This window comes from Eurosta solidaginis, chromosome X (assembly GCF_040869045.1).
Source record: "Eurosta solidaginis isolate ZX-2024a chromosome X, ASM4086904v1, whole genome shotgun sequence".
Lineage (NCBI taxonomy): Eukaryota > Metazoa > Arthropoda > Insecta > Diptera > Tephritidae > Eurosta > Eurosta solidaginis.
Window position 1 is genome coordinate 37,791,836 of NC_090324.1, and position 19,831 is coordinate 37,811,666.

Here is a 19,831-nt window from a genome sequence, read left to right on the forward strand (position 1 = left end):
GGGCTGTCGGATAGCCTGGATACTTTACAATTTCGGTTTTAATAATTTTGTGATATACATCCCCCCCCCCCCCCCTCCCCCCCCCCAGAATCACGGCTACTGCGGAAGATGTGTGAAACCCGGGATCTGCCAACGTCATATTGACAAACTTATCACATGTGGCTTGGCTGAGATGGCGAGTCGGGGTCTTGAGCTCGAACTACGGCATGACTCTTGCTGGCAACGTGAATCGAACATGTGAGTCGTTTGATGAGCTGATATAGAGCTCGCACATATCAATATGTGCAACCGGCACCGTCGGTATACGAAGACGGCGCACCAATGAATTGCACACTTTGCTCGTGGGTGAGCAAGAGTCGAGAAGAGCTCGGGTCAGGACCTTTCGTTGCCCTATATGTATATAAATGGCGACTGTTGGCAGAACCGTGATCGTTCCGGACAGCTGTGTGAGGATCGGGGGGAGTTCACGGCGAGAAGTTACACGAGTTCTGGAGTGTAGAAGCGAATGATGCTTCCCACCACAAAAATGGCATGTTCCCGTGCTTTTGCAGTTTTTTGTTATATGCGAATGCGCTAAGCATCGCGAGCAATAACGGTGTAACAATACCAAACGTAGTCGGCGTTCAAAGCTTGCGTCGATAAATCTTTTACAGAATCGAAGAGGGTGTGATCGATCACAAACTCTGCATTTGAACGTATTGCTTCGTTTGTTGAGGCCTGGCAGTTTCTTCGCTGATGTTGACGTGTTCATTGCCGCCTGCTCAGTGTTGGCCGATGTGTCCGTTGTTGCTCGTTCAATGCTTGTCGATGTTTCCACTGGTGCCGCTGCATTGGGGGGTGGGGTCGGTGAACATTCAATGAGTGCTGCATCCATATTGTAAAGCTAAGGAATTAAAACAGATGATAAACGCTAAAGGTTAGTTTGGTAAAACAACTAACTTTATAATGGGGCGCGCTTTCATTCCCTTTTGGGTGCGAATGTCGGCCACTCGAACTCTTTTATCAGTTCCATGATATATATTGGTGACCCTACCCAAGCGCCATTCACTAGGTGGAAGATTTTCATGGCGAACTACAACTAGGTCATCGATGGCAATATCTTTTTGAGGGGACTTCCATTTATGACGTTTGTGAAGCTCCTTTAAGTATTCCTCCTTCCAGCGAAGCGAATGTTGTTGACTAAGAGCCTTAAGTTTTTGCCATCGGTTGATTAATGATATTGGGTTTGTTTCGATTGAGGGTTCCGGTGGGGCGAGTATTGGCCCCCCAGTTAGAAAATGACCCGGAGTAAGAGCTGCACAATCAGCAGGGTCGTTGGAATTAGGTGATATCGGTCTTGAATTTAGACAGGCTTCGATGCGAAAAGGGTTTGAAATTATTCAAAGCTGAATTTCTGAGAAGCAGCGGTACGACGAAGATGGAATTTTAAACTTTTAACCCCTGCTTCCCAGAGACCACCCATATGAGGAGCGCCTGCCGGGATAAAATACCAGGAGACTTCTTGAAGGCTATATAGGTTACACACAGACTCTTGAGTTGTGGTAATGAATTTTTTAAACAAAGTTAGTTCCATTATCCGAAAAGATATTTTTTGGACAGCTTCTTCTAGCAATGGACCTTGAAAATGCGCCTAGAAAGGTTTCTGTTGAAAGATCGCTGGCAGCTTCTAAGTGAATCGCTTTCGTAGAGAAGCATACAAAAACACAAGCGTAACCTTTAGTAATCTTGTAAGATCTTCCCGAAAAGCTTTTAATGTCGAATGGACCGGCGAAATCTACACCTGTATTTTCAAAGGGTCTGGAAAGTACCGTCCGTTCTTCCGGGAGAGCCGCCATAATTTGACATTGATTTTGTTTTCTGTGTATAACACATGGTTTACAATTATGAATAACAGTCTTTATGAGATTTTTGGCTTTCGGAATCCAATATTGTTGGCGCAGTAACCGAAATACCAATTGATTTCCGCCATGAAGAGAGCCCTTGTGAGTAAGTTCTACTAACAACTTTGCGAAATAACAACTATAGGGCAAAATAATCGGACGCTTTTCGTCTTCAGACAACATCTGCGAATTTGTCAGTCGGCCGTTTGCCCGAATTACACCATGCATATCGAGGAAAGGGTTTAATGAGCGAATTTTACTCTTTGACGATATTGCAATTTTAGCGGTAAGATTCTTGTGTTCCTCTGGAAAGTGATTCATCTGTGCGAGTATTATGAGCCGAACTCGAATTTTAGAAATTTCTTCTCCAGAAATAATTAGAGAGGGGTAAGAATTAAACCGTCGGGTGTATCGGTTAGTTCGATTGTAGAACCTAAACAAATATGATAAGACTCGCAGTGCACGCGGAAGCGACGAAAATCTTTCTAAGGGATCCTCCTGCTTCGACACTTGTGAAGTGTGTGCTTTTAATCCCTTCACTTCGAGCGTAATGTCGTTTATATCTACATCCAAGGAAGGCCACTGTTCTACGGATTTGGCTAACCACGAGGGGCCGTGCCACCACAACTTATTCGAGCATAAGTCCTGTGGGTAAGTTCCTCTGCTACCAAGATCCGCGGGATTATCCTTGGAATCCACGTGACTCCAATGCCTAACGCTGAGAGCATCGTGGATCTTTGCCACTCGATTAGCAACAAAGGTGGTCCAAGAGCAGGGCCTTTTTCTTAACCACGCGAGAACGATGGTAGAATCTGTCCAGCAGTATATATTTTCTACTTTGAATGGAAGTTCTTTTAGAAGTGATTGAAGCATATCGACCACCAGAACAGCACCACACAGCTCTAAACGGGGAAGTGAAATGGTTTCGATTGATGCGACTTTCGTTTTGGCCAATAAGAGATTGGAAGACGTGATTCCCTGATTTTCTACTCTTAAATATATCGCCCCCGCGTATGCCTTTTCCGAGGCATCGCAAAAGGCATGAAATTGGAAAAGTGATTCCTCAGAATAACATACCCATCGCGGAATTTCGATTTCCTCTACAAATTGGTAATTTTCTAAAAATGCTTTCCATTTGGAAAGAGTTTGAGGAGATAAGGGCTTATCCCAGGGAGTACCATCAGACCAGATTTGCTGCATAATTATTTTTGCTAGCACCATTATTGGTGCTAGCCAACCTGCTGGGTCAAACAGCTTCGCTATAAGAGACAGTGCTTCGCGTTTCGTATACGTTTCCTGCAACGAGGGAACGTGAATTTTAAAGAAGAACCGATCTGATTTAGCATTCCATCGAATTCCTAATGCTTTTGTCGTACTTGTTTCATCTAATTCCAAGAAGTCTTTGTCCAAGAGATGCTCTTGCGGAAGATTCCTCAGAATGTCTTTCGAATTTGTGAACCATTTCCTCAAGGAAAAGCCAGCGCTGTTTAATGACTCAATAAGTTCATCTCGCGCTTGTAAAGCTGTGGCTATATTGTGGAATCCAGCTAATACGTCATCTACGTACATGGAGTTCCGGAGCATTTGAGCTGCAAATGGATGTGAATCCTGACAGTCTTGAGCTAATTGAATAAGTGTTCTAATTGCCAAGTATGGCGCGCAATTTATCCCGAAGGTGACTGTTTTAAGTTGACAGTCTTGTATGCTACCTTGCGGGTCATCCCTAAAAATAATCCTCTGATAAGGTCTGTGTTCAGGTTTGACCAGAATTTGACGATACATTTTCTGTATGTCGCTACTCAGAACGAACTTGTACAGCCGCCACCGAATTATAAGAAGAGTTAAATCTGATTGCAGAGCCGGGCCTACATGGAGAACATCATTTAACGAGACGCCATTCGAAGAGTTGCATGACCGCGTAATGTGGGAGGTAAAAGTGGCTAGGTGAATGTTCGAAATTTGGAGCTTCTACTCGCTCCATGTGTCCTAATTCAAGGTATTCCTTAACGACGTTGTCGTATTCTTCTTTTAACGAAGGGCTTTTTAACATTCTTGTTTCGTTGCGATAAAATTGCTGCAACGCGGTTGGCCGAGATGCACCTAATTTTAAATCCGTGGGATAAAAAATTTTAAACTGCAACGAAACGACATATCTACCATCCGGGTTTCGTATAGTCGTCTTCGAGTACAGCTCTTCACAAAACAAGTCTTCCGATGACTGATGATTCTTCTTGGGTATTTCTTCTAACTCCCAGAATTTACGAAGCTGACTATCTAAATTAATATCTTCTCCTATTGAGACTTTGGTAGCAAAGCAAGAGACGTGTGCGGTGTCCGATGCCCCAGTTAGAATCCACCCGAACACGGTCTCTTGAGATAAAAGATTTTTATGAATACTACGTTTCACGCCATCTAACATAACTTTAGGGTATAAATCTCCCCCGATCAGAACATCTATGGGACCGCTTTGTAAAAACTTTGGATCTGCTAAAGGTACTTTTGGCAGTTGGTCGAGAAGTGTTTCATCGATTGAAGCCGATGGCAAATTACCTGTAATTTAAGGTAATACGAATGCCGAGGTTTCTATGAAGAGGTTTGGGTCACGGGGTGAGCCCAAAATAAACGAGCAACTTTTCGCGGAATTGTTGCAAACCTTTTGGTTTAGCCCGGAAATAACCACGTTTGTTTTCGAGAAAGGAAGCTTAAGAAGTTTTCGCAGTCGGTCAGAAATAAACGACGCTTCAGCAGCAGAATCTATTAACGCGCGAGCTATGTATGTTGCGCCCGAATGGCAAATGTGAACCATGGCAGTTCCAAGAAGAGCTGAGGATAAACCTGACGATTTCAGATTATTCTCAGATAACGACAAATTTGTATTCGAAGAAGTGGACTGTATATTTGTGTGGAATGCTTGCGCCGCGGTTCCAGCCATGGTTTCTTTAGAGGGTTGCGCGTTGGAAGACAATCTATGAAGTAAAGTGTGGTGTCTACTCTTGCTCGTAGTGCAGGAGTATTGACTTTTACAGTCCTTTATGGAATGGCCTTTCGTAAGGCAATTTAGACAGCAATTGTGCTTTTTTATTGCCGCAAACCTATCGTTTACGGAAAGGGAGAGGAATTTGGTGCATAATCGGAGAGGATGGTGTTGCTTCGGACATAAAACGCAGTTTGAATTTGAAACTTTGGTGGCAGGAGCTACTTTCTTTTGGCTCGCGTTGTTGGTCGAATGTGCCGTTGATTTGTGAAGGGTGTTAGGCGACGACGATGTTGTAGAACATTTTACATCCACTATTGATTCCAAAGTCCTGTACCGTTGCGTGAGGAATGCGTCCATTTGACTCCATCTGGGTAGCGCCGCTTTGTCTTCTAAGGATTGTTCCCACAAACCGAGCGTTGCTTCCGGTAAGCGATTAGAACAATGGAAGATTAGAATTGGATCCCAATTTTCCACCTTGACCTCGTGCATTTCAAGGGCTGATAAGCATCCATTAATGCTCCGCTGAAGCACCTTTAACGCTTTTGCACTTTCAGTCCGAATAACTGGAAGGGAGAAAAGTGTCTTTAGATGACTGTTGACCAGCACCCGTTTGTTTTCGTACACCGATTTGAGATTCGACCACGCCATGTGGAAGGCTTGATTGGTTAGCGGGGCTTTCGCGACGATGTCCTTTGCTTCACCACTTGTTTTCTGAAGCAAGAAATACAGTTTTTCGACGTCATCTAGTCGCGAATTCTTAATATAAATCGCAGTGAATAGATCGCGGAAGGATGGCCAAGAGACATAATCACCATGGAATATTTCCGTATCACATGGCGATAAACGCAGACTATTAGATTGGGTGGCTGCTTGGGCAGGGGCTATGACCGGAGCAACGCTTGCTTCGGCCTTTTGAATGTATTCGCTAATACGCGAAAGGCAGGATATGTAGTCCTTAAGAGTGGTTGACTGCTTTGCTTTAACCGAATCTACTTCCTCGTCACTCTTCAAGGATTGTAGACATTTTTCATACGCCAACTTTGTGTTCGACCACGAACCGATCACTTCCTGTTTTAAAAGTTCTAGAGACGTTTTTGAATTTTCTTTTAAAAAGGCGCCGTCGAATTGCGCGTTGAATTCAACAACTTGATCTGAACACCTGGTGAAATAAGTCAAAGCCATACCTCTTGTTTAAAGGACCACGCTCTGTGTGCCGAAAATTAAAAAACGATCGAATAAAATATGACCCGAATACTGAAAACCGTCAAAGGGAATGATAAGCGCCACCAATTAAATATAAATTTGAAAGAATTTCTCAAATTTAATTGAAAGTTAATTTTTGAAAAATTGTCTACGGGGTCAGTGTAAAAATTTCCTACTGGGCTGTATGTTCCTACAAATGTGCCTTGTATGTATATGTACGGTATGACAAAGTAGAAAAAATCAAAAGGGGGCCTCATGTAACCGTATAAATGCCTTATAAAGTGTGTAAACGTATAAATTTATCTAGTTTACGCACGAGCTGTCAAATTTTGTATGAAAAATCATTTACACGATTTGTATAAATTTACGCGCACATTTCATTGTTTAAACGCGGTAAACTCAAAGGAATGCAACCTTGCAGACATTACAGACGGCATTTTCATCAAAAATATCCAACATCAGCAAGTAAAGACGTTTTAGTTTTGATTTTTCACTTAATCCTGGCATTTTTTAATTTGTTAACAAACAAACAATTTTTGTTTGGCAATAATACATCTGATAAACAATCAAGTTTATCAAGAGTATTACTAGGTGCGTTCATATAACCGCGTGTGTAAATGGATATAATTTTACACCTTATAAGTTTATATGCTATCATGAGTCCCCCTAAAGTCAACAACTGGGCGCTCACAATTGAACTTTCGTGTTATGAGAACAATAAAACAAGGTTATGCTATGTTCAAACAGAAAAATAAATTGAGGCAATATCAATTCAAATTGAGTGGTGTTCATACAACTCAATTTAGCTTACACAATAGTAATTTGATGGCCAGTTGGCTCATCTATACAGCAACAACATACCTGTATTCAGAACTTCAAAATGTGCGTGTTGGAATTAGGTGAATGGAATGGAATGAAAACATAAAACTTTAAAATTTTTGTGTGCTGTAAGATAATGTGTTCAATGTTTTGGTTTCATTTTGAGTTTGCCAACCTCTTTTGACAATTCCTACTCCAGTGAAATGAAAAAAATAATATCAGCTGATGAGATGAGCCAACCATATAGTTGAGCCATGCGCAGCTGACGTTTAAATCTACTCAATAAACACACTTTACAAGGTTGTATTTACAGTTTGAAACAATTTATTACGCAATTTTTTTTAAATTGGCAATTCGTTATTACAATTTATTATATGATAAATTGCGTAATAAATTGCCCAAATGGTATAAATTGCCAATATGGCGTGTGTTTGTACCTAGTATTAGCTAAACGAAAATGTGTATGTTTGTACCGAATTTACCAATGCGTGGATTTTTATATGAAGAGACCGTGAAAATGGGAGGAAGAACGCGAATTTGATGAGATCGTATGTCGGTCAAATCGCAAACGAGCTAATTTGTTTTTAGCTATGTAAATAGCCGGCAGATATTAATATTTGCAGACTAAGGGGGGAAAACGCGAAATATTAAATACTATTCTCTTCGTTTGAGAGATTGGAACTGAAGTTCGGTGTATAAATTAATATGTATGTACGTATGTGAGTGAAACATAAGACGAGAAAATTAATGCTATACCAAAGAATGTAATTGGCAGAGATCAATTTAAGAAAACCCGACGGGAAAAGCGCGAAATATTTCGAAATAACAAATATCTCCGTATGTATGTTTTAAATTCTCACCCCCAATATTTACTGATTTTTATTAAAAAGCACAGACAGATATGGTCAGGATAAATGGTCCAACGAAATTTATGATTGTTTGATGTATGTTATTCTCACAATAAAAAACTTTCCCACAATAGAAAACTTTGAAAGATTCGTTTAAATTTGCTCGCAATAGAAATTATAAACTTCTAACAAAGTTAAATGATCGCTTTGCTTTAATTTCTTTGCAAGCACACACTTTTATGACCATATATGTCCGTATATACTAATGTAAATGTTCTACAATATTTTTTGTTGTGCACCCTCGCGAAAATCGGCGAAAGAAAAGAAATGAAACAAAGGAATTAGTAAAATATGATATAAAAAATGGTTAGGTTTATTGAAGAAAAGGAAACCGCATATATGAAGATATATGCGGGTGAAAAATCGAATTTAAAATGACAAATATAAATCTCAATAGATATAAAGAATTAATAAAGTTAAATATTACCGAAAAGGTGTATATGTTACCTTAGCTTTGAAATGCTGCTGTGGAACGCTGTCTCAACTGCTGTCGTAAGTAGAAGACTAAATCTCTGCAGTTGAGCGCAGCGTTAACGAACCCTAACTTCGAAAGAGAACCACCGGTAGATTTCCAATCACAGTGCAGCTTTGTGGCGAACAGCTGCGAATGAAGAAACACCAGTGGTTCCTAACTATTGAAGGCGTTTGGCTTCAACAATGGGTATCAAATGAAAGGTGTTAAGGCGTTTTTTAAAAGGGAGTGGGCCTTAGTTTTATAGGTGGACGCCTTTTCGAGATATCACCATAAAGGTGGACCAGGGGTGACTCTAGAATTTGTTTGTACGATATGGGTATCAAATGAAAGGTGTTAATGAGTATTTTAAAAGGAAGAGGGCCTTAGTTCTATACGTGCACGCCTTTTCGTGTTATCGCCATAAATGTGGACCCGGGGTGACTCTAGAATTTGTTTGTATGATATGGGTATCAAATGAAAGGTGTTAATGAGTATTTTAAAAGGGAGTGGGCCTTAGTTCTATAGGTGGACGCCTTTTCGAAATATCGCCATAAAGGGGGACGAGGGGTGACTCTAGAATTTGTTTGCACGATATGAGTATCAAACGAAAGGTGCTAAGGAGTTTTTTAAAAGTAAGTGGGCCTTAGTTCTATAGGTGGACGCCTTTTCGAGATATCACCATAAAGGGAGACCAGGGGTGACTCTAGAATTTGTTTGTACGATATGGGTATCAAATGAAAGGTGTTAAGGACTTTTTTAAAAGGGAGTGGGCCTTAGTTCTATAGGTGGACGCCTTTTCGAGATATCACCATAAAGGGGGACCAGGGGTGACTCTAGTATTTGTTTCTACGATATGGGTATCAAATGAAAGGTGTTAATGAGTATTTTAAAAGGGCGTGGGCCTTAGTTCTATAGGTGGACGCCATTTAGGAATATCGCCATAAAGGTGGACCAGGGCTGACTCTAGAATTTGTTTGTACGATATGGGTATCAAATGAAAGGTGTTAATGAGTATTTTAAAAGGGAGTGGGCCTTAGTTCTATAGGTGGACGCCTTTTCGAGATATCGCCATAAAGGGGGACCAGGGGTGACTCTAGAATTTGTTTGCATGATGTGGGTATCAAATGAAAGGTGTTAATGAGTTTTCTAAAAGGGCGTGGGCCTCAGTTCTATAGGTGGACGCCTTTTCGAGATATCGCCATAAAGGTGGAACAGGGGTGACTCTAGAATTTGTTTGTACGATATGGGCATCAAATGGAAGGTGTTAATGAGTATTTTAAAAGGGCGTGGACCTTAGTCCTATAGGTGGACGCCTTTTCGAGATATCTCCATAAAGGTGGACCAGGGGTGACTCTAGAATTTGTTTGTACGATATGAGTATCAAATAAAAGGTGTTAATGAGTTTTTTAAAAGGGAGTGGGCCTTAGTTCAATAGGTGGACGCCTTTTCGAGATATCGCCATAAAGGTGGACCAGGGGTGACTCTAGAATTAGTTTGTACGATATGTGTATCAAATGAAAGGTGTTAATGAGTTTTTTAAAAGGGCGTGGGCCTTAGTTCTATAGGTGGACGCCTTTTCGAGATATCGCCATAAAGGGGGACGAGGGGTGACTCTAGAATTTGTTTGCACGATATGGGTATCAAATGAAAGGTGTTAAGGACTTTTTTAAAAGGGAGTGGGCCTTAGTTCTATAGGTGGACGCCTTTTCGAGATATCGCCATAAAGGGGGACGAGGGGTGACTCTAGAATTTGTTTGCACGATATGGGTATCAAATGAAAGGTGTTAAGGACTTTTTTAAAAGGGAGTGGGCCTTAGTTCTATAGGTGGACGCCTTTTCGAGATATCGCCATAAAGGGGGACCAGGGGTGAGTCTAGAATTTGTTTGTATGATGTGGGTATCAAATGAAAGGTGTTAATGAGTTTTCTAAAAGAGCGTGGGCCTCAGTTCTATAGGTGGACGCCTTTTCGAGATATCGCCATAAAGGGGGACGAGGGGTGACTCTAGAATTTGTTTGCATGATGTGGGTATCAAATGAAAGGTGTTAATGAGTTTTCTAAAAGAGCGTGGGCCTCAGTTCTATAGGTGGACGCCTTTTCGAGATATCGCCATAAAGGGGGACGAGGGGTGACTCTAGAATTTGTTTGCATGATGTGGGTATCAAATGAAAGGTGTTAATGAGTTTTCTAAAAGGGCGTGGGCCTCAGTTCTATAGGTGGACGCCTTTTCGAGATATCGCCATAAAGGGGGACGAGGGGTGACTCTAGAATTTGTTTGCACTATATGGGTATCAAATGAAAGGTGTTAAGGACTTTTTTAAAAGGGAGTGGGCCTCAGTTCTATAGGTGGACGCCTTTTCGAGATATCGCCATAAAGGGGGACGAGGGGTGACTCTAGAATTTGTTTGCACTATATGGGTATCAAATGAAAGGTGTTAAGGACTTTTTTAAAAGGGAGTGGGCCTTAGTTCTATAGGTGGACGCCTTTTCGAGATATCGCCATAAAGGGGGACCAGGGGTGACTCTAGAATTTGTTTGCATGATGTGGGTATCAAATGAAAGGTGTTAATGAGTTTTCTAAAAGGGCGTGGGCCTCAGTTCTATAGGTGGACGCCTTTTCGAGATATCGCCATAAAGGTGGACCAGGGCTGACTCTAGAATTTGTTTGTACGATATGGGTATCAAATGAAAGGTGTTAATGAGTATTTTAAAAGGGAGTGGGCCTTAGTTCTATAGGTGGACGCCTTTTCGAGATATCGCCATAAAGGTGGACCAGGGGTGACTCTAGAATTAGTTTGTACGATATGTGTATCAAATGAAAGGTGTTAATGAGTTTTTTAAAAGGGCGTGGGCCTCAGTTCTATAGGTGGACGCCTTTTCGAGATATCGCCATAAAGGGGGACGAGGGGTGACTCTAGAATTTGTTTGCACGATATGAGTATCAAACGAAAGGTGCTAAGGAGTTTTTTAAAAGTAAGTGGGCCTTAGTTCTATAGGTGGACGCCTTTTCGAGATATCACCATAAAGGGAGACCAGGGTTGACTCTAAAATTTGTTTGTACGATATGGGTATCAAATGAAAGGTGTTAAGGACTTTTTAAAAGGGAGTGGGCCTTAGTTCTATAGGTGGACGCCTTTTCGAGATATCACCATAAAGGGGGACCAGGGGTGACTCTAGTATTTGTTTGTACGATATGGGTATCAAATGAAAGGTGTTAATGAGTATTTTAAAAGGGCGTGGGCCTTAGTTCTATAGGTGGACGCCATTTAGGAATATCGCCATAAAGGTGGACCAGGGCTGACTCTAGAATTTGTTTGTACGATATGGGTATCAAATGAAAGGTGTTAATGAGTATTTTAAAAGGGAGTGGGCCTTAGTTCTATAGGTGGACGCCTTTTCGAGATATCGCCATAAAGGTGGCCCAGGGGTCACTCCAGAATTTGTTTGTACGATATGGGTATCAATTGAAAGGTGTTAATGAGTATTTTAAAAGGAGTGGGCCTTAGTTCAATAGGTGGACGCCTTTTCGGGATATCGTTATAAAGGTGGACCAGGGTTAATTCTAGAATGCGTTTGTACAATATGGGTATCAAACGAAAGGTGATAATGAGTGAAAACTTGAGCTGGCGGATTCCAGACTATTTTCTCTCGATGGAGGTTAGGAAAGAAAGGCAGTGATTAATATTAAAATTTCAATAGACTTTATTTCACAAAATATGCAGTGGGGAATAACAGAAAGAGAGTTTAAAGGTGCAAGCATGCAATTGCTACAATATTACCTTATATATATCCAGGGACTCTGCGTTCTGGCGGTGTGACGTTTGATGTGGTTTTAACTTGCGGCTTCAAGACGTTCGAGCATGCGTAAACTGCTGCGGTTTTAATCCAAGTGAAAGAGTTTCCTTTCCACGCATTCCGTTTACCCCCACAGCTAACAGGCCTTTGGCGGGGTAACTTAACGAAACGTCAATTTTGCCTTTAGTATATGTGCTAATGGCCTTAACAAATAAGCGGTTTTGTATTAAATTGCATTAGGGTGGCCGGCCCTTAATTTTCCTTTGGGGTTAGCCTACTGGCCTAAACATGCCGGCTCCCTTGCGGTACGCAACCTCGCCTTGCCCTGCTGCTAGAGTAGACAACATCTAGAGGGAGAAAGATGAGAAATTTTTGGATGGACAGACTGTACGCATGAGTTCAAAGTATAACATATTCTTTATTACAAAATTCATAATTTAAAGGCAAATTCAAAATTCATTTTGTTTTTTTTTTTTGTGATATTTATCTGCGACCCTTTAGGCTCTGGATACTCCAGAGAGCACGAAGCCCAATATCGTACTTTGCGCCAAGAGCGGGCCGAATGACGCTGGCAGAACTTGATTCAGCATAATGTCGGCATATACGTCTGCCCCGAGAACTAGGCGTACTGGCGACGCGATGTAGAATTTGGGATCGGCGAGACAGATGTGTGTATACATAGCCGCGATGGCTGGATCCAGGCTGTGACTAGGCGCCACTCGGTGGAAATGTGGTGTGACGACGGCATGGGTCGCAATGCGTTTGTTGTCGCCGTGCTTCCCCCGCAGACACACCACACAGCCTGTCTGGCTACCCACTCGAGTTTCGTCCAGCCGCAGATCCCGGACCAAGTCGGCCAATATGACGGTTGACGGCGAACACACGTCGATCAATGCTCGCACCAGATGTAGTCGTCCTCCAGCTTCTATTTTGACGATAGCGGTCGGAGAAAGCGAGATCATGGGCCGCAGTACCGGTCCAGCGACGGGGTCCAGCCCTGCACGTCCACTGCGGAAAGTTAGCGGCGTCCTTAGCTGGCGAGTGGCAATGACTCCTCGAGAATCGGTGGCGGTCGACGTAGAGCGAGGCAGGCTAGTCGTGATGGCTTCGTGACGGCGATTTGCGTTGTTGTTGGCCAGCTGGGGGCGTTGTCGTTGTCGGCGACGATGGTGAGGGGTTTTGTTCGACTGTTGGCGCTCATGTTGTAGCAGGGGTCGGAAGAGCCGTGGTTCCGATCCCCCTGATAGTCGGAAGGGCAGTGGTTCCGATATATCGGAGATTCGGAAGGAAGCGGTTCCGATCTCTCTTGGACCATGCTGGCCGGTTGAGAATAGGTGTCCCTCTCCGTGGTTTCTCGTTCCACTTCCTCCGCCTCAATATCGGAGACGTATAGTGATAACGCCCCTTCGTGGTTCTCGCGTTCTTCCTCCTCTACCTGTACGCTCCACGGCTTGGACGGCTCACGCGAGACTTTGGTTTGCTCATCCACGTGAAGAGTGGTGTGGTGTTTCTCGCCACATCGCCGACATCTCCCGTTGCTTGTGCAACCAGCCGTGCGATGCGCCATGGCGTCTTTGAACGGTAGACTGGGCATAGACGGATCGGATGCCTATCCGAACACAAATGGTATGGGACCTTGAAATAGCTGGCCTTTTTTTCATATACCTTGCGCAATTGGCCGTAGCGGGTCATGATGCCTGCAATTAGACTCATTAAGTCATATTATATATGTATTGATTATTTTTCAAAAAAAAATATCTGGTTGTGGCTGAGTGACGAGATTACCTCAAAACTTTGACTTATAAAATTTTTCGGAACCAGGTATACAAATTTAGAATTTAGGTATACAAATTTCAGAGCCCGGTGTACAAATTTCGAACTTAGGTATACAAATCCAGGTGTACAAAATGAGGTATACAAATTTAGGTATACAAAATTAGCTATACAAATTTAGGTATACAAAATTAGGTATACAAAACTTGGAAACAAAGCTCAAGATTTGGGGTTATATTTGTGTCCTCTAATGTGTTTTAAAGTGCAGAACCTTGCCGGCCACCCTAATGCAATTTAATACAAAACCGCTTATTTGTTACGGCCGTTAGCACATATACTAAAGGCAAAATTGACGTTTCGTTAAGTTACCCCGCCAAAGGCCTGTTAGCTTTGGGGGTAAACGGAATGGTTGGAAAGGAAACTCTTTCACTTGGATTAAAACCGCAGCAGTTTACGCACGCTCGAACATCTTGAAGCCGCAAGTTAAAACCACATCAAACGTCACACCGCCAGAACGCAGAGTCCCTGGATATATTAAACGTAATATTGTAGCAATTGCATGCTTGCACCTTTAAACTCTCTTTCTGTTATTTTCCACTGCATATTTTGTGAAATAAAGTCTATTGAAATTTTAATATTAATCACTGCCTTTCTTTCCTAACCTCCATCGAGAGAAACTAGTCTGGAATCCGCCAGCTCAAGTTTTCACACAGTTTAATTGGGCTACTGAATTGAGCAAAGCTATGTGATATAATGTTTGTATTTTTAATGAATAAACACAGAAACATACAAAAGGTACACTAACTAGTTTTATCTGTTTCCAAACTGCTAAATTGTCTAGATTAGTGGATTGCGTGAATAAAAAATAAGTAGAAACTTCTAGATTTCAGGAAATGGGCACAAAGAAAATATTTGGCTGTTTTCAAACGAAAATTTCTATGTGATTTGTTTATATATTTGCACAGTTTAATTGGGCTATTGAATTGAGCAAGGTTATGTGATATAATGTTTGTATTTTTAATGAAAAACACAGAAACGTACAAAAGGTACACTAATTAGTTTTCTCTGTTTCCAAGCTGCTAAGTTGTTTAGATTAGTGGATTGCGTGAATAAAAAATAAGTAGAAACTTCTAGATTTCAGGAAATGGGCACAAAAAAAAAATATCTGGTTGTGGCTGAGTGACGAGATTACCTCAAAACTTTGACTTATAAAATTTTTCGGAACCAGGTATACAAATTTAGAATTTATGTATACAATTTTCAGAGCCCGGCGGCCACCGTGGTGTGATGGTAGCGTGCTCCGCCTATCACACCGTATGCCCTGGGTTCAACTCCCAGGCAAAGCAACATCAAAATTTTAGAAATAAGATTTTTCAATTAGAAGAAAATTTTTCTAAGCGGTGTCGCCCCTCGGCAGTGTCTGGCAAGCGCTCCGATTGTATTTCTGCCATGAAAATCTCTCAGTGAAAACTCATCTGCCTTGCAGATGCCGTTCGGAGTCGGCATAAAACATGCAGGTCCCGTCCGGCCAATTTGTAGGGAAAAATCAAGAGGAGCACGACGCAAATTGGAAGAGAAGCTCGGCCTTAGATCTCTTCGGAGGTTATCGCGCCTTACATGTATGTATGGTGTACAAATTTCGAACTTAGGTATACAAATCCAGGTGTACAAAATGAGGTATACAAATTTAGGTATACAAAATTAGGTATACAAATTTAGGTATACAAAATTAGGTATACAAAACTTGGAAACAAAGCTCAAGATTTGGGGTTATATTTGTGTCCTCTAATGTGGTTTAAAGTGCAGAACCTTGCTATAAATTGTGGTGATGTTTGCTATAAACCACCCTGGGCTCCCACCAACAAAAAATTTGTTCATAAAACTTTACCACGCCCATGCAAATATGACTATGAATACAACCCATGACCGTAAAATGACTTGTCAGATGACGTGGAATGACGAGAGCGTTTTTGCCGGGCACCAACAAGGTGCAAAACTTTGCTGGATTAATGTGTGGACATTATTACACTGGTGGTTAGATCGGTTATTACCCCTTCCCTTGTACTAATTTTTCACCTCATACATTCATTCGTAAACGAGTTGGTCTAAGTTCTGAATTGGTATTTCATTGAATAGCAACGTCTTATTTGCTATTAACGATCTATCAGAATATTTGGTACATTTGGCTTTTTGGCCTAAAATGGTGCAGGGTGAGTCAAGTGCCAATTAATTGCGGCCATGGGTGTTGGCATCACTGTTGATTAGTTATTAAAGGCATTTCCTGAATGAGAAATGTCACTATGAAAAAATCCACGAGTTTGTACGGTAGCAGAGCGGTAAGTATTGTAAATTTAGTTGTGGTTTCCTTTTACTATGATTTCTTTCTTATATTTTCAGGTCAAATACAATCAAATGGTCGTTTAAAATTGTTCGATAAGTCGCGAAATGCGCATTCTATTGGTTTCATTGCTCATATTGGCGTTGTAACTGCGTGCCTAATCTGAACAGCGTGTATCAGTTTTAGAAACACACATATTTTCAGCCTTATTCTTAAAACTTCTAGTTGTATTAATCTGCTAGCTAGAACAGTCACTTTTCCTACTCGATACACCAGAGTCTTCTAGACATTTGAAGTGCGTAAACGCTGTATCTCGTCAATGGTACGTTTCCGAACCATGTTAAACTCAAATGAAGTTTCTTCCTGCTTATATGGTTCGCCTTTAGCTAAAAACTTATTCTGCTTTTTATAATCAAGCTTGCAGCTTTACAGTTCGCTTTAGAAACAGCAGCATAGTCATTTGCAACTTTCATGCTAATACCTATATCTGCAAAGCCAACGTGACGCGTGTTATTGGCTGCAATTGTATTCGCACTTCCATCATTTTTACTTAATTTTGTTGATGTACATTTATGATAGGAGGAAGTGATATCGGTGAGTTGTGTATTGGTTGCGTTGCATGTGTGCGTTGCAGATATATTAATTTCGTCAGCTGAAAGGAATGGCGAGACACCAGAAATTTTGCTGTCACTTGGGCGTTCAGCTTCATTCACCCTCACGAAGGATGTAGCTACAGCAAATGAATTGGTTGTTGAAGAGAATAAAGCAAACAAATAAATTTAATCGTGTATCCAAGTAAAACATTAAACACAGGAGTCGGTAGTAGGTCTACACCTATTATTGTAGCCACGCCAAGTGGTCTGCAAACCGTACATGTATCAAATGCAACAGCTGTAACGTCATCAAAATCTTCATCGCCAGGAACAGGTAAGATTGCTGCATCACAACAATATTCTCCTTCTCGATTGAGCGCTACACTTGTTAGCAAAAAAGTATCTATTAATAAACCAATTGTAGTCAGTCAAATAAGAGGACAGTCTAACATAACTTCAGCTACTAAAAATAAAGCACCGTCCTCCCCACAACTTCTCAAACAATCTAACGCCGCATGAAATATGCAACAAACGCATAAGCAACAGCAATCGCATAGTTTTTGATACCAATAAGTATGGCAAACTCTTTAACAAAATCAGGAACTGGTATTGAGTGTCAAGATGTTTTAGTCAGAGACACGAATTTGCATTCAGTGCCTGTTTCGTTTTCGGTCTCCAACAACAATGTTGATGCCACAACAGCTATTTACATGGATAGCACACAATTTATGTAGATAATGGAACACAGCAAGAACAATCGCCACAACAACAACCAAAACATACACTTGCTGACAATATAATACGACTTGTACCAAGCATTGGGAGCGGCAGTGTAAGGTCAATTTTACCATCTACATCAACAAGTGGTGGTGGCATTGCTAGCTCTAATAAGCAGCCCGTTCACGTAATTGGGCATCGTGTCGTGGCAAGTAGCGGTAGCGGTGGTGGTGGCGGGGTGGTGACAGCAGTGCGCTCACCAACACAACAAAACAATACGCAGAAAACATATCAATAATAAATGCAAGCAATGCGCAAACATCTGTTGGCGCTGTTTCGTCAATAATAACTGCGGCCAGTGGATCGACGCTTATAAAAATGTCACCTCACACATTCGCAACATGGCAACAAAAACATGGCCAACATATTGTTGTAAAGCAATCGTCAACGTCTACAGTCACGTTATTGTCACCCACAAACCAACAACAGCGTGCGATTGAAAGAACTACCTTTTGAAAAATACTTCAAATGTTGCTCAACCTGGACTGTAGGGTGAGTTAAGTCAATGATGTATCTGCTTCACTATCTGATGATTCAGTTCTTACATTCCGTTCATTCATCAAATTAGGAGTGCCTGTGCCACATTCTATTTTCTTCTCCGAGCCAAAAAACGAGTGCGACGTTAATTAAAGCAACTGACCAGGTGTACGTGTATTAGCGCAGTCGAAGTGTTTATCAGATCGGAAATTTCCAAATCTTTCCTATTCTCAATTTTGCTCAAACCAAAATCAGTCAACTTTACATGACCAGTCTCCGATAACAGCATATTATCTGGCTTTATATCACGATGCACAATTCCATGCTCATGTAAATATTGCAATGCTAATGCAACTTCTGCTACATAGAAACGCGCAACTGATTCGTCAAAGTAGCCATTCATGGTAAGTAATGATTTGAGACCACCGCCCACCATATAATCCATTACTAAATAGATATAGGAGATTGATTGCAGCGAGTAACATAGGCCGACACAAAATGGGCTACGTGACAATGCTAAAGCATTACGCTCTGAAATAACTTGTGATACCATATTCTTATTTATCTTATCGGATTTACGCATTACTTTGATTGCGTATAATTTATTAGGATCATCGTTTTTATAGCCCAAAAACTCTTCCAAATGCGCCGCGGCTTATTGGTTTCATAATACCGAAGTCTTTGATTGTAGGTAGCTTTGTGCACGTTTGATTATCTGGTCGAGTTGTTAGCATATTAATTTGATCTATTAAACGTTCTCTATCAATTAACATGGATGCCTTTTTGGGTGTCTTGTAATCACCTTGCTGGTATTGCACGCACACAGCTTCCTCCTTTTCCATGACCCGATCGTATAATCCTGTTGAATTGCTGCCGCGCATAGATTTTTCCACGTTTCCAAAGTACTCAAGAATACACAGACTTTATTTTCTATAACGATGGATTATTTAATGGATATATCGCGTGTGAATATATTTTATAAATACATTTTTATTGAAAATAACACATAAGCTGAAATATATAGCACAAAAAATCCTTTCAAATTTTCTGGCAAACGTTGATTGAAATAATTTTGACGTGGGCCATACAGTATTTGGGGGTTTAAAATGTGGTTGAACAGATTGGCCTTGTGGAATTTGATGGCGTAGAGCCTGGTCTTGCTGTTGGGGATTTTCTTCGTGATGCTATGTCGGCAAGTACCAGTTGTACGCTGTATGGTTCAATTTTGCAAAATGTTGATCGTCCACCATTGTAAATACTATAATTATCACCCTTGCCGATCTGTGTAAGAAGTATACGCACATTGTTGAACGTATTATTGACAAAGTGTTGGCCAAACTTGCATCGCCATATGTAGTGAACCGTATTGAGACCTTCACATGCCTTGAAAGGTAAGTGTTGCAGAATCAATTAAAGCTGCATGGTTCGCTATTATGGATGAAAGTACCGGGCTGGCTAGACGTGCCTGTGATTTTTTGAGGAGTTTTTTCTGAATCGACGCTTTTTCAAAAGTGTCTTATTAAATGTACCTTTCGTCTTTAATGAATATGAGAATTTCGATGGTTTGGATAGTTTTTCAAATACAGGTATTAAATCACCATTGAAAGGTGAAGGGGCGCGTAAAAGCCGACAGTTGTTTTTCTCTTTTTTTGAACATTCATTGTTATAGGTTGAATTTTCACTAGATTTATAAGTTGGGTAGCTCACGACGTAGACTCATTGGTTTGGTCTTTCGTGAACAGGAAGACAATAGAAGGGATTTTTAATTGGATGCCGCAGATTCTTCTGCCTCATCGCGATTGTAGGGTAAGATGATGAGCTTTACCAAGGGTCGAGTT

General features: G+C 41.2%; 1 pseudogene; it reads right to left on the minus strand.

Annotated features, from left to right (window-relative positions):
• Positions 1–3,759: 3,759 nt before the first annotated feature.
• Positions 3,760–18,835, minus strand: LOC137234850 (uncharacterized; annotated as a pseudogene).
• Positions 18,836–19,831: the final 996 nt, after the last annotated feature.